Source organism: Plecotus auritus (assembly GCF_963455305.1).
Source record: "Plecotus auritus genome assembly, chromosome: X".
NCBI classification, from domain to species: domain Eukaryota; kingdom Metazoa; phylum Chordata; class Mammalia; order Chiroptera; family Vespertilionidae; genus Plecotus; species Plecotus auritus.
In genome coordinates this window covers 60,846,705-60,853,150 of record NC_137784.1, presented here as the reverse complement: position 1 = coordinate 60,853,150, position 6,446 = coordinate 60,846,705, and positions in this window count along the sequence as shown.

Sequence of the window (6,446 nt, the reverse complement as noted above, 5' to 3'; positions counted from 1 at the left end):
TGCTGGGCATGCACTTATACAAACAGGGGTGCACTGCTGGGCTCTAGAAACGCTGAATTCCCTCTTCTGGGATACCTGCCCACAGACACTGCAATCCCATGGCTTCAGTGCCAGGGCCCGTCAGAGTGCGTCAGTACACCCTGCTGGCAAATGGACCGTGGGTGCCCCTGTGAGCTGCCACTGGGGGTGTGTGTATCCAACCACAGCGGCAGCAGCAAAAGCTGAGTCTGCCCAGCCCAAAACTACAGAACTCTGGACACCACAGTCACGTTTTCCAGAGCACAGGCCCCCCGAGCCCCACCACCCCAACAGATGGTTCCTGGGTGTCACTGTAAATCCCCGCTAGGCACACGCAATTCCAACCAAAGGTACAAGACAGCAAAAATTGGGACACCCCCCTTTACAGCTGCTGACTTCCAAACCTGCAGTAGCGCATTTCAAGTGTGCAGGCCTACATCAAGAGAACCCAAATAGCTCAAATAGGGAGCTATGCTAGATTACCAAGCTGAGGAAACTTGAGAGATCACAGCAGTACCACCATCCCCAAAAGAATCTGGGTAGCAAAGCAAATGGAGCTGCAATTAAAACATTACTGCGACACATGGGAAGATAAAAAAGCAATCCCCAAAGGAAAGAAAAAGAGGAATTACCAGAAAGGGAGTTAAATGAAATTGAGACTAGTAACATATCAGAGAAAGAATTCAGAATAATGCTTATGGAATAAAATATACAAAGTGATGCAAAGCAAGGGACTGAATCCAAGAATACTATAACCAGCAAGGCTATAATTCAAAATTAAAGGTGGAATCAGGAGCTTCACAGACAAAAAAGGGTGAAGAGAGTTTATTACCACCAAGCCAGCAATGCATGAAATGCTAAAGGGACTGCTGTAAAAAGAAGAAACAGAAAGGCAAGAAGAAACACAAACATTAAGCATAAAAATGAGGACAAACAAGTATTAACAATAATAACATTAAACGTAAATGATTAAATGCTCCAATCAAAAGACAGAGGGTAGCTGAATGGATAAGAAAACATGACCCATATATTTGCTGTCTGCAAGAGACCCACCTCAGAACAAAGGATTCACATAGACTGAGAATAAAGGGATGGAAAAAAAAATTTCAGGCAAATGGAAATGAAAAAAAAGCTGGGGTTGCAATACTTATATCTGACAAAATAAGCCTCAAAGTGAAGGCCATAACAAGAGATAAGGAAGGCCACTACATAATACTAAAGGGAGAATTCACCAAGAAGATATAACTTTAGTAAACATATATGCACCCAACACAGGAGCACCCAAATACATAAAACAACTTCTGGAAGATATCAAGGGAGAGATAGATACCAATACAGTCATAGTAGGGGACTTGAATACCTCACTGACACCACTGGATAAATCCTCTAAACAAAAAATTTAGCAAAGAAACAGCAATTCTAAATGACTCACTAGATCAGATGGACTTAATTGACATCTTCAGAACATTTCACCCCAAAGCCATGGAATATACATTCTTCTCCAGTGCACATGGGTCATTTTCAAAGATAGATCACATATTAGGACACAGGCAAAGTCTCTTCAATTCCAAGAAGATAGAAATCATATCAAGCATGTTCTCAGATCACAATGGCATAAAACTAGAAATCAACTACAATAAAAACAATGAAAAAAATCAAACACTTGGAAGTTAAATAGCATGATATTAAACAATGATTGGGTTACCAAAGAGATAAAAAAAAAAAGAAATAAAAAGCATCCTGGAAACAAATGACAATGAAAACACAACAATCCAAAATGTATGGACACAATGAAAGCAGTCCTGAGAGAGAAGTTCATAGCTCTACAGGCCTACCTCAAAAAACAAGAAAAATTGGTAATCAATTATCTAACCTTGCAACTTAAATATCTAGAAAGAGAGCAACAAGAAAAGCTCACAGTATCCAGAAGGAAGGAAATAATAAAGGCTAAACAAGATTGATGAACCTCTAGCCAGGCTCACTAAGAAGCAAAGAGAGAGGACCCAAATAAACAAAATCAGAAATGAAAGAAGCAAAATAACAACAGATACCACAGAAATACAAAGGACTGTTAAAAAATACTATGAACAACTCTATTCCAACAAAATAGACAACCTGGAGGAAATGGACATATTCCTAGAAAGATATAACCTTCCAAAAGTAAATCAGGAAGAATCTAAAAACCTGAATAGGCCGAAAACCATGGAAGAAATTGAAGCAGTCATCAAAAAGCTTCCAGCAAACAACAACACGGGGCCAGATGGCTTCATAGGGGAGTTTTACCAAACATTCAAGGAAGAAATAAAACCTATCCTCCTAAGACTATTCCAAAAAATTCAAGAGGAAGGAACACTTCCAATCTCATTCTATGAAGCCAAAATCACCCTAATACCAAAACCAGATAAAGACAACACAATAAAAGAGAATTACAGGCCAATATCCCTTATGAATATAGATGCCAAAATCCTCAACAAAATTCTAGCAATTGGATCCAGCAGTACATCAGAAAGATCATACATCATGACCAAGTAGGTTTTATCCTTGGGATGCAAGGATGGTACAATATCCGCAAATCAATAAACGTGATACATCACATAAATAAATTGAGAGATAAAAATCACATAGTCATATTAATTGATGCAGAAAACGCATTTGACAAAATTCAGCACCCTTTCTTGATAAACACTGTCAGCAAGATGGGAATGGAAGGACCATACCTCAACATGATAAAAGCCATATGTGACAAACTCACAGCCAACATCATACTCAATGGACAAAAACTAAAACCATTTCCCCTAAGAACAGGGATGCCCACTCTCACCACTCCTGTTCAATATAGTACTGGAAGTACTAGCCACTGCAATTAGACAAGAAGAAGAAATAAAAGGCATCCAACTTGGAAAAGAAAAAGTAAAACTGTCCTTATTCACAGATGATATGATACTGTACAAAGAAAACCCAAAACACACCATAAAAATATTAGTATACTTAATAAATGAATTCGGCAATGTAGCAGGATACAAAATTAACTCCAAGATATCTATCACATTTCTCTACACCAGTGGTCGGCAATCTGCAGATCGCCAGCCACATGCGGCTCGCGAGCCAGGGTTTGCCGCTCTGTTGACTAATGAGTTTGCCGACTACTGACCTAGACTCTCGATTCCAATAATTACAGGCTGTTGTTGTTCCTTGTGATTAAGCCCCTATCCCAGTGGTCGGCAAACTCATTAGTCAACAGAGCCGCAAACTGACCACTGCTCTATACCAATAGTGAACTTACAGAAAGAGAGACTAAAAAAGCAATCCCATTTACCATCGCACCAAAAAAATTAAGATACCTAGGAATAAACTTTACTAGGAGGAAAAAGACCTGTATGTGGAAAACTACAGGACATTGAAAAAAGCGATAGAGGAAGATATAAACACATGGAAGAACATACCATGTTCATAGATTGGTAGAATCAACATCATTAAAATGTCCATACTACCCAAAGCAATCTATAGATTCAATGCACTCCCCATTAAGATAACAACAGCATATTTCACAGATCTAGAAAGAACTCTCCAAAAATTCATCTGGAATAAAAAACCCCGAATAGCTGCAGCAGTCTTGAGAAAGTAGAACAAAGTAGGAGGGATCTCAATACCAGATATCAAGCTGTATTACAAAGCCACTGTTCTCAAAACTGCCTGGTACTGGCACAAGAACAGACATACAGATAAATGGAATAGAATAGAGAACCCAGAAATTGGCCACTATGCTCAATTAATATTTGACAAAGGAGGCATGAACATACAATGGAGTTAAGATAATCTCTTCCATAAATGCTGCTGGGAAATTTGGTCAGACACATGCAAAAAAATCAAATGAGATTACCAACTTACACCATACACAAAAATAAACTCAAAATGGATAAAGGACTTAAACATAAGACAGGAAACCATAAAAATATTAGAGGAATCCAAAGGCAACAAAATCTCAGACATATGCCGAAGCAATTTCTTCACTGATACCACTCCTAGGGCAATGGAAACTAAATAGAAAATATACATATGCAACTACATCAAAATAAAAAGCTTCTGTACAGCAAAAGAAACCATTAACAAAAACAAGAAAGCCCACTGCATGGGAGAACATATTTGCCAACGATATCTCCGATTAGGGTTTAATCTCCAACGTTTACAGGGAACTCGTACAACTTAATAAAAGGAAGACAAACAACCTAATAAAAAATGGGCAAAGTACCTCAATAGGTACTTTTTGAAAGAAGACATAAGGGAGGCCAAGAGACATATGAAAACATGTTCAAAGTCACTAATCATTAGAGAGATGCAAATCAAAACGACAATGAGGTACCATCTCACACCTGTCAGAATGGCTATCATGAACAAATCAACAAATGACAAATGCTGGTGGGAATGCAGACTGGTGCAGCCACTGTGGAGAACAGTGTGGAGTTTCCTCAAAAAACTAAAAATGGAACTCCCATTTGACCCAGTGATCCCACCAATCAGAAAGGATATATGCACCCTTATATTCATAGCAGCACAATTTACAATAGCTAAGATTTGGAAGCAGCCTAAATGCCCATCAGCAGATGAGTAGATTAAAAACTTTGGCACATCTACACAATGGAATACTATGCTGTGGTAAAAAATAAGGAATTCTTACCATTTGCAACAGCATGGATGGAACTGGAGAGCATTATGCTAAGCGAAATAAGCCAGTCAGAGAAAGATATATATCACATGATCTCACTCATTTGTGGATTATAATAAACAACATAAACTGATGAACAACATCAGATGCAGAGACAGAGAAGCATCAATCAGACCATCAAACCTCAGAGGGAAGGCAGGGGAGAGTGGGGGTAAAAGAGAAAGATCAATCAAAGGACTTATATGCATGCATATAAGCCTAACCAATGGACACAGACCCCACCAGGGGGGTGAGGGCATGAGCCGGGGGGGGGCAATAGGGGTATAAGGACACATATGTAATACCTTAATCAATAATGAAAGGGAAAAAAAAGTATCCAGGAGTCTCCACCCACCCATGCCCCAATTACATGCAGCTCAGGATCTTCATTTATGGAAGAAGGAGGTATTCCGTGGGGCTCTGGAAAACAGAATTAATCTTCGTATTATAAACAACATAATAATTGCCTGTGGGCTGAGGTGGGATCCTGGTGAATGTGGGTAGATGTGCATGGTGAAAGTATAACAAAAACGTATGGAATTCATGACACAGGTTGCCTCCAACGAAGGGAAGAATGGGATTGGGCAGTGATTAAAATAACAGGAATCTTCCAATTTTGTCTGAAATATTTTAGCTTATTAAATTGTTCAAATGTTAAAGTTTGTTGATTCTTAGTAGCAACATGGGGGGCATCTTGGAAGTCTGAATATTAGAAAATATCTTTGACAAGCTCACCCTGGGGAACAGTAGTAATGGAAAATGTGCCTTAGGCTGACTTTCCCATAGACACAGGAGTGACTTCCTGTGGTCACCATGCTGTACATATATATTGTTTTTCTCCTTAAGTAGTACCCTTTCTCCTATTAAAGGTAACAAAATATCAAGACACTAAAATTACCGCATTAGAAGAGTTGAAAATATGTAAGGTCAAGGCTGAAGGTCAATGTAGAGGTTGGGGGAGAGTTGAAGCTGGGAGACCAGTTGGGACATATTGCAGCTATTCCAGGTGAGAGACCATGGGGGTTGAACTTCAGTGGTAACTGAGGAAATGAAGAGATGTAAGCAAATTCCAGATACTCTGGGTGAACCGATGAGCAGGTAAACTGACAACATTTACTTATGGACCAGAGGTGAGGAATGGGAAATAGGGAAAATTATCTAGGTACTAGTGTTTGGATTTGAGCACCCAGGTTGATAGCAGTGTAGTACTATTTTTGAATCTGAGGACATTTGCAGGGGGAAACAAAGGTTCAGGAAGAGATGTGTAAAATCTGAGAGGCCTATTAGGTATCAAAGTGGAAATGTCATGCAAGTAGCCAGAAAAATGATTCTGGAGCTCAGGTGGGCTGTCAGGGTTGGAAATGCACATATGGCAGACATCATCTGTAGATGCCTTTGAGGTCATGGGACTGGATAAGCTCACCATAAAGAGTATGGAGAGAGTATGGCCCATCCATCCCCAACCCCAGGACAGCTAAGAGTAGAATATGGATTGAGGTGTTCAGTCAGGGGTCTGCTGGCCCCACCTGGAATGTGATCTCATTCCTGAGTGTGGCCAAATGTGTCTTCTCAGAGTTCATCTCAAAATCAGCCTGTTCCTAACCTCAGTGTGGCCTCTGCTTTCTTCTTGCATGATGTGGAGAGGAGTTATCCCATTACCTTGTCTCTATGGCAATGGATAGAAAGAAATTATTTTCCAGCCAAAAAGATTTCCCAAGGAAATGAT